The sequence below is a fragment of the Mesoplodon bidens genome (assembly GCF_964165515.1).
Source record: "Mesoplodon bidens genome assembly, contig: HAP1_SCAFFOLD_103, whole genome shotgun sequence".
Lineage (NCBI taxonomy): Eukaryota > Metazoa > Chordata > Mammalia > Artiodactyla > Ziphiidae > Mesoplodon > Mesoplodon bidens.
The window spans coordinates 1,699,705-1,709,846 of record NW_027672700.1 but is presented as its reverse complement, the minus strand read 5'-3'; positions in this window follow the sequence as shown (position 1 = coordinate 1,709,846).

The following is a 10,142-nucleotide window of genomic DNA, read 5'->3' as shown; positions in this document are numbered from 1 at the left end:
TGATGGACCCAAGTCTCTGGGCAAGAAAGCAGCAGTTAAAGTACCCTACTGTTAAGGAATAAGGTGCACCTTTTATAAATGTGTCTGATGTTTCACCATGTGTGTGCTTTTCGTAATTCCATCCTATTTTCAGTGGTATCCGTTCCCCCACCCTCTCTGGGAAATTGGGAGGGGCTGGTAGCATAACCGTTGCCCCCTTCATGCTGCACGTCCACAGCCAATGGGCTATTTATTCTGCCCTCTAGTCCCCACATCTTCAGCCTTCCCCCCACTTGTAAGGAAACCGCGAAGCCAGGCATATATGGAAGTGTTCTGAGGATCTCCCAGGTCAGGAGCATTGGTGGTGAGTGAGAAAGCTGAGGAGAAAAGAGACTTTGTCTCTCCTGTGTGCTCAGGCAGAGCAAAGTGTCGGTTCAGATGTACCAGTCACAGGTGGCAAAGCTGAAGGACATCTCCAGAGAGGCCGAAGAAAAGGCGCTGCTGAAGGAGGCCCTGGCGCACATGGAAGAGTGGCTGCACCAGGAGAAGAGGGTACCAGGGCGATCAGGCAGCAGAAGGTGAGAGGTCCCTGCTCGGAGCAGAGCCTCTGAGGCTGCCCCTCAGCTCCCTTTAGAAACAGCCAACTGAGGCCCCAGTGGGATCCAGGCAGCAAAGAATGCATTCACTCATTTCAAAGGAAGGTGGCAGAATAGCTTTAGCATTAGGCAGACTTAGGTTTAGACTCTTGTTCTGCCATTTACTGTGTGACTTCAGGCAGCTTTTATTTTTTTACCATCTTTATTGGAGTATAATTGCTTTACAGTGTTGTGTTCATTTCTGCTGTGTAACAAAGTGAATCAGCTATATGCATACGTATATCCTCACATCCCTCCCTCTTGTGTCTCCCTCCCACCCTCCTTATCCCACCCCCCTAGTTGGTCACAAAGCAATGAGCTGATCTCCCTGTGCTATGCAGCTGCTTCCCACTAGCTATCTGTTTTACATTTGGTAGTGTATATATGTCCATGCCTCTCTCTCACTTCGTCCCAGCTTACCCTTCCCCCTCCCCATGTCCTCAAGTCCATTCTCTACATCTGTGTCTTTATACCTGGCTGCCCCTAGGTTCATCTGAACATTCTTTTTTTTTTTTTTTTTTAGATTCCATATATATGTGTCAGCTTAGCCTCTCTGAGACTCATAGTCTAGCTTGCGTCTATTTTTTTAAACTTTCTTTTTTTTTAAGTTAATTTTTATTTTATATTGGAGTATAGTTGATTTACAGTGTTGTGTTAGTTTCAGGTGTACAGCAAAGTGATTCAGTTATACATACACATATATCTATTCTTTTTCAGATTCTTTTCCCATATAAGTTATTACAGAATATTGAGTAGAGTTCCCTGTGCTATACAGTAGGTCCTTGTTGATTATATATTTTATATATAATAGTGTGTATATGTTAATCCCAAACTCTTAATTTATCCCTCCCCACCACATTTCCACTTTGGTAACCATAAGTTTGTTTTCAAAGTCTTTGAGTCTGTTTCTGTTTTATAAATAAGCACATTTGTATCATTTTTTTTAGATTCCACATATAAGTGATATCATATGATACTTGTCTTTGTCTGACTTACTTCACATAGTATGATAGTCTCTAGGTCCATCCATGTTGCTGCAAATGGCATTACTTCATTCTTTTTTACGGCTGAGTAGTATTCCACTGTATATTTGTACCACATCTTCTTTATCCACTCCTCCATCGACATTTAGGCTGCTTCCATGTCCTGGCTGTTGTGAACAGTGCTTTCTGAGACTCATAGTCTAGCTCGTCTGTATTTTTTTAACTTTTGATAATTCGTGTATTTTATCTTGTTCTTTCTATCCAGATAACTATTTCTTCTACCAGTTTTATTGAGACATAATTGACACACAGCACTGTACTAAGCTTAAGGGTGTCCAGCATCATGATCTGACTTCCCTGCCTCCTGCAATGATGACCACAATCAGTTGAGTGAACAGCCCGAGTGTTTTTAAAGGCGGCGATTCTGATTTTCATTGCTCTGCCAGGTGCCAGGGATACACCAAGGAATAAGCTCTCTGAGAATAAAGATCTGGGTTTGCTCTTCTGAGTAGCCAGAATAGTACGCCAGTCTTTCTGACTTGGGGCTGTGTATTTGTACACGCATGCTTGTGTGTATGTGTGTCCATGTGAGTATGTGTTGTGTGTTGGCATGTGTGTGTATTTGTATGTGTGTGTTTGTTGCCTGCATGAGCTCTGAGGCCAAGGTCATAGAAGGGTGCCCTTCTCCTCAACCAGGAGGTGATGGTCAGATAGTTCCTTGCAGAAGCCTGCCCTCCATCCTGCGAACCTTCCAGGCAATAGGTTTCCAGACAGCAGTCTCTCTGGCTTAGAGCCCCAGAAATGAAAAGTGGCTGTCCTGCTCTGAGGGAGCCTGGATGTGGTGTTTCCAGTGCTCACTGCTCTGAATTAAATATCACAGGCCTTAATCTGTGTGTGACATGGGGTTGCCTCAGGCAGAGGATAGTTTCCTTTCACACCAAGCAATGCCTGGGAGAGCTGGGCCAGTGACAGAGTTGTGACTTTCCCTTTGATGTGCCCTCTGGAGAGCTCACCCCTCCCCAGGGTGCCCACCCCCGCCCCCAGGGCTTGGCAGACTAGGTCCCAAAGCAGAGACACCAGACCACAGAATGGGACAGAGAAGGGCCCCCCAAAAAGCCATTGTCATGTACTGAAAACCTGAGGATTTACATAATGAGGTTTCACATGCATTATTCCTGGGCTGCCTCATTCACACACAACGCAAGGGACATGCCAGCCTGTTTGGCGCTGGACATCCCTCAGCCGAGAAGGGTCTGAAATGGCCAAGCTGAACCTTTGTCAGGGTCCCCAGAAGAGCTACAACTAGTAGCTTTCAAATTCGTGGAATTCACAACTGGGGGAAAGGCTTACCAAGGGACAGGCACCTGCTCCACACCGCACATGCTTCATCTCTCCCATCAACCCGCAAGGGATGCTGGCAAGTGTCAGCCCCTTAGAGAGAGGGGAAAGCTGAGTTGACAGAGGGTACCGTTCCCTGGCTACTAAGTGGCAGAAACAGGATTCCCTCCCCACCTGCTGCCCTCCCCCGCCCAGGTTCACTTTTCCACAACCACTCCTTCTGTGTCTCCCTTACCAGGGTGGCCCCCTTGGATACCTCGCACCATTGCTCCTGGGGGTTTCACTCCAGGACTCAGGTTTGCATTTCAGGCTTGTTGTTAATATGTTGTCAGAAATCCCTGTTTGTCGGGAAGAAAACAATAATCCATTTGAAAGTTTTGCTGGATCCTAAAGGGCACTTGTATACATCTGTCTTGGCATCCGTTCCTTCCAGGGAGTATATCTTCGTTGTCTTTAAGCAGAAAAGAACAGAAAGTAGAATTCCTCTTTCCTAAGTTTTACACTTAGTATTTTCACAAGGAGCCTTAGTTTTTTAGCCTCCTGTATAAAACTTTGAAACTCTTCACCCGTTCACAGAGGTGGCAGTGTTGAAGCACTGAGATGAAATTACACATCTTAAGCTTCAGAATTGCCCCCCCCCCAAAAATGGAGTTTGTAGTTTTAATGTTTGACCATCTCTTCACCAAGCAGACCTTTCAAGAATCAAAAGTCCTATTTCCACACTAATATCTCTGGCTGTGAAAATGAGACTTGGTATAAGATGCTGGGCCTTCACAGCGAACTGGGTCTGTGGCTCTGTCCATGTGGCAGAGGGACGGGAACCGCTGCCCAGGCCGTGCTCACTCGAATCCACTTCCCACATCACTCGAGAAGCCGGCAGTGTCTCTCAGAGTTCAGAGGCCAGATTTGGAGTCAAACAAATAGGGGTCAAGCCCCACCACTGCCCCGAATGACCCTGAGTAAGTGGCTTGACCTCTGTATCCCAGGTTCCTCAACAAAAGCAACCAAAACTCTTAGCAAGAGGCCTACTGCGTGGGGCAGCGGGAGGGTTAAATGGCAAAATGCCTGCAGTGCCTGGCACATCACAAGCCCCGTTTCTAAGGGGGAAGAATAGGCAGCTCATGGATGGGTGGGGATTCCTCTATTTCTTTCAGGGAGCTTCCTGCCAGCTGACGCCTTCCCCGGTCCTCCCAAAGCCGCCAGCTCTTATGGGACGCGCTCTTCTCTTTGGTGAATACGACTAGGCCACGGCCAAGAAAGGACCCAGATACCTTTTGTGAATGGGCTAAGGCTGGGATTTTCAAGAGGAAATTTTTAAATGCACAGAAGTTGCCACTTGGGAAGCACGCAAGCCCTTTCTTAGGGCTTGAAGTGTAAGAAAGGCTGAAGGGCACCGGCTGCTTCTGGCAGGAGAAGCCGCTCAGCTCTCCTGCCAATCAAATTTCCAGCCAATCAAGTCCTGGCTAGCGGCGTGACCACCGCTTTGCCTTGTGGTCTCAGCCAGGAAAACCCCCTAACCTTCCCTCTGCTTAATTAGCTCACATCCCTCTTCTTTAAGATGAGAATAAAAATGGCACCTAGCTCGTAGCCTTCCCAATGGGAGCTTGTATACAAAACCCTTAGCACATAGGACCACAAAGCATACATGCTCTCCTACCATCGTCATTATCCTCACTATTCTCTTTAACTCACTATCTTCCAAGATTTCCTTGGGCCCAGGTATTCTCAAGATTCTGGCTTCTTCCGTGCCACTTGTGTGTTTTGTTTGTTTGTTTGTTTGTTTGTTTTTGCGGTACGCAGGCCTCTCACTGTTGTGGCCTCTCCCGTTGCGGAGCACAGGCTCCGGACACGCAGGCTCAGCGGCCATGGCTCACGGGCCAAGCTGCTCCGCGGCATGTGGCATCTTCCTGGACCGGGGCACGAACCCGCATCCCCTGCATCGGCAGGCGGACTCTCAAACACTGCGCCACCAGGGAAGCCCGAACTGTATGTTTTTAAATGGTTAAGATGGTAAATGTTATGTATATTTTACCATAATTAAAAATTAAAAATGTTAATTATTGGGGGAAAAAAAGCCGTTGGGAACTTTGTAATGGATGGCTCAGTCTGTTAGCACTGGACCTACCATTCAATCTCAATATCGTTAAAAGCAGGATGACCAGACATTATGTGCTCACTGTGTGATGCAGGATGGATCACACAGTACCGCCTATGAAGGCGTCTGGACAACAAAAAGACTTTGATCTCCTCAGACCTCTAGATCTAACTATTTGTTTACAGGAAACATGGGGAAAAGAGGAACAAGTTAACTGAAACCAAGAAGAAGTGATCAGCCAAATCCAGGATGTGAATGTTCTCCAGGACAAAAGACCCAGTTTCTCCAACAAATCAGTGGCTGGGGGATAAAAAAGGTCAGGGGCAGGGTGTTGCTGTTACAGAATTAAAGACATTTCAGAGACATAACAACCAAGTGTAATGTGTGGACATTGTCTGGATCCTGATTCTAACAAAGATAAAAGTAAAAAAGATATCTCTGAGAGAATCAAGGAAATGTGAGCATGGACTGAATATTAGATGATATTCAGGAATGATTATAAGTATTTTTAGCTGTGATCATGTCAAGGCGGGGATAATGTAAAGGAAAAAAAAAGTCCTTTCAGTTAGGATGTCTTTATGGGTGAAATGACACAACTTGCTTTAAATTAACCTAGAAAAAAACTCAAAAAGGAAGAAAAAAGAATGAGAGAACACTGGGAAAATGTTGAAGCTGGATGATGAATACATGGAGTTAATCGCAGGCTTTTCTAGTTTTGTGTGTGTTTCCAAAATCCCAGAATAAAAAACAATTTTTATGTAGGCAATCTCAAAGGAACATACAGACACACACACAAACAGAGTGAGCTACAACCAAAGCATAAGCAAATGAGGAAGCCATTTGCCTTTAGTAAGTGCAGGAAAAGGGAGATTAAGCCTTGGGCCTTGAAAAATGAGCTAACCAAGTCTAAGATGCCTGTATTAAGCTGGCACCCTCAAAGATGCTCCACACCCTGGCAAGAGGAGGGCTTAAAAACTTTTTTTTTCTGGACTTTCAGAAAGGGGAGCCTATGAAAACCTGTAGTTTTCAATGTGGCTCTGGAGGGGAAAACTAATAATGGCCACAATACTGATGATGATGATGATCACCCTGAAGGTTTGTAACCACGTGGGTCTGGGGCTCAAGTTTATACTCCATGTATTCAGTGGGAAAACTCCCAAGTTGAGGAAATAAATGTCAGTGTTCAGAGGTTATTAGCATCCCCGGAATCCAGCTGAAATAAACAAAAAAGACTTCCGAGAGCAAAGCAGCCAGGAATCAGACCCCTCAGGATTCCCAGAGATTAAGTTCAATCAAGAATGAGATCACAGTCAAATTACTAAACATCCAAGCAATAAGTCAGTATGAGCCAGAGTAAGCAGACACAACAAACAAGACATTGAGACACCACCCCTCTGCCACTCCCACCCAAAGATTTCAGATGATGGAACTATCAGATAACAGATTCTAAAATCACTATGTATTCAATATTTTTTTTAAAGAAGGCTTTTAAAATGAGTAATGAATGAGACTACCAAAAATGGCCAGGCATTTGTCCTCAGGAGTTTGTGGGAGCACAGGAGAGCTATTTGACCCCTGTACATTTGGCTCTTCCATTCTGGTGGGAAAAACAGATTTCTTTACATAATCAAATTATGCTGGCAATAAAAATTCAAGTGCTTCCAGGAGCCAGAGAGGAAATATGAGCAGTGCATTGGGCAGGCAGAACATAGGCTGTATCTAAAGAGGGAGCCTCTTCTCAGCCCCAGCAGATTGTTGATCTATATACAAGAAGAGAGTCCAGGTATTGCCAGATATTCCCATTTTCCCAAAAAAAGGCATAAATCCAGATGTCAATGAGCTGTACATGTTGGCTACTGTGGTAGGCATCGGGTTTTTGTCACCTAAAAGCAATTGACCTCTCTTCTAAATTATTATGGGGTTATGATCCCCCTTTGGGGACAACACCTTTCTCCTAGTCTCAGTCCAGTTTCTCAGAGATGGTGTTGATTCCACCTCTGGCTGCAGGGCTGGGCATGTGGCTCAAGCTCAGCCAATCAGAGCAGTCTCCTGGGCCACAATAATTGGCTCAGGAATGGGCTTGTGACCCACCCAGAGAAAATGAGAAGCAGTGAGGCCATTGGGGGAAGCTTAGGAAAAAGACTCTTATCCTTCCCTATGGAATTCAAAGCTGAGAAGATGTAAGGGCTGGAGCTTCGGCCGCCTTTTTGTGACCATTATACAGAGATTCTGTCTAAGGTTGGATCCACATGGTTCAAAGAATCCCTGAGAGCTGGAGAGAGGCCAAGGCCTCATGAAATCATCTGAGCCTGAACCCAGAGGTTCCCTCTAGACTTTTCATTTTTGGTAACCAGTGAATTTGCATTCATGCTGAAGACAATTTGAATAGGTTTCTCTGTCACTCCACAGAAAGAGGCCTCTCCCTTCAGCAACTAATTAAAAGTCTTAACACACTGGGAAAACCAGACAAACATATCTGAGGGCTGACCATGGACCTTCAGTCTGCGGTCTCAGCACCTGGCCACCCCTCTCCTTCTGTACTCTTTTCCCTAACTTCTCTGATGACTCATCTTCTAGCCTCCATTCCCACTGCTCCTTCCTTGGACAATCCTCTTCTCTCCCTGCTCTGCCTCCGGAAATCCTACTCTTCCCTCAAAACTCAAGTCAAATGGTTCCTTTTTTCTTAGCGCTTTCCTGACAACCCCACCCTAAACCCTACCCGAGGCAGAAGAAGATACCTCTTGCTCCATCCCCAGGCCCCTCTGATCCCCCCGATGAACACTCAGCCCTTCTGCTGAGGATCCTAATTACGCAGCCACGTTCCTGTCTCCCCTGCTTCTTGACCGTGATCCAAATTCAGACCCAGATTAGAAGGGATGACATTTGAGGCTTAAGTTTCAAAAAACAATCAGTTCTTAGGAGAAGTCAGAAAACATGGTGAAAGATGAGGATTTGGGTCAGGGATTCGAAAGAAAAGAACAGTTGTTCCGCGGAAAAGAGAGGGTCTATGTGGAGTGCAGTGAGGAAGGACGAACCACTGGACATATTTAGACCAAACGAAATGATTCAGAGGAAACCTGAGAAGAAATGTCTAGAGAGGCATGAGGTTGATCTGACTGGAAAGGAATATAAAAAATGTGTGACGGGAATGACCCAAAACAACAACGACAAAATGCCCAAAATAGGTGCACTGTTCACATGAGAAAAGAATGCAGACAGCAGCAAGACGCTGAGCAACCTCCAGAAAACAAGAGAGAAGTTGACAAAGGATGAGGTCATCTCAAACCAGATAAACTGGGAGGCTTTCTATTGATTGAAAGGGGTTTTTCAAAAGCTAAGGCTCATGTTGGCTTGCCCCTGATGGAAACTCAGGGCACCGAGGCCTTCTGGAATTTTCTGTTCAACAGACAGACACAGGGAGGGTCCCAGGAGGCCAGGCAGTGGCTAGATGTACCGAAAGAGCTACCATGGGTCAAAGGTCAAAACAAGCAAGGTGTCAGTTTATGAGCCACCCCAGGCAAGCACTGTCTCGCTTTTTACTTCTAAGGACCATGGGACCTTGTCCACAATTCCCATGCCTCCAACCCTGGGACCAGTTCTTCTTCATGTGATAAAATACCTAAGCCGGACAGTAGCCAATCACAGCGGCCTTTAACCTTTGTTGGGGACATACCTGGTTGAGGCTCTGAGCCCTCTTCCCAGAAAAATGCACACAGCCTCAGACACAACAAAGTTTCCTTCCCGTTTAAGCAGCTTATACACGCCCTGGGGCCCATCTCTTGAACAATATTTCCTAAACTCATTCACTTAATCAAAAAAACATTTATTGAGTGCCAGCTACCTGGTACCTGCCAGGTACTGCTGCCGGGTACTGCTCCGGACACCAAGGATACAGGGATCCTCGCCTCATGGAGTGGACCTTCCAGTTTGTATCTGAGCCCTCAAATGATCAGAATGTCTGGCGAAGCGGCCCGGGAATTCAGTGATTCTGACATGGGGCCAGAATTAGGACCTGTCGTCCCAAAGAGCCCCAGCTCAAACACCCCTTCTGTAAGGAGAGAGGGGAGGAGTGTATTGAAAGCATGTGCTCTAACTGGGAAGCTCATAGCCTGCTGAGGGAGTGTAGAGGGTACCTGCACTTTGGAAAAATGTTTGGCAGAATCTCATAAAGCCGGACGTATGTGTGACCCAGAAATTCTACTCCTAGATATATACCGAAGAGATATGTGCACATGTGCAGATCAAAAGGCATACACAACGGCCCCCAATTATCCCTGGTGTTCACACCTCTGTGTCCCCTTCCCTTGAGAGTAGGCAGGACTGTACCTTATTTCTAATCAGTAGATGCTGCAAAGGTGATGGGCATGTCATTTCTGTGATTATGTTACAGAAGATTGTAACTTCCATCTTGCCTGGAGACTCTCTCTATGGACTCTCACTGGCTCTGATGAAGCAAGCCACCTTATGGAGAGGCCCACATGGCAAGAAACAGTGCAGGATCTCTGGCTAACAGGCAGCAAGGAGGTGAGGCCCTCAGACTAACTAACAACCCTCAGCAAACTGTATCCTGCCAACCACCACATGAACTGGAAAGAGGATCCTTCCCCAGCTGAGCCTCAGATGAGACCCCAGCCCTGGCCACCTCCCTCATTGCAGCCTGGGAGAGACCCTGAGCAGAGAACCCAGCTAAGCAGTGCCCAGATTCCTGACCCACAGAAACTGTGACATGTGTGTGTTTTTTGGATCCGTTAAGTTTGCCATAATTTGTTCTGCAGGAATAGATAACAGAGTGTAATGCAATGCAGCAGTGAGAATGAATGAACCACAGCTACATCAGACAACGTGGTCGAACCTCACATACTTGAGTGAAAGAAACCAGGCAGCAAATGGAATCTGTAAGATTCCATTTCCATGAAGCTCAAAACCAAGCAGAATTAATCTATGATTGGAAGTCAGACAAGCGGGAGGGGGTAACCAGAATGAGCACAGGGAGTCTTCTCGGAGGGGCGGGGGTGGGTGGTGATGTTCTGCTTCTTGTTCTGGGTTCTGGTTAGGGTGGGTGCATACACTTTGTGATAATTCTTCAAGCGTACACTTATCAGTTGTGCTCTT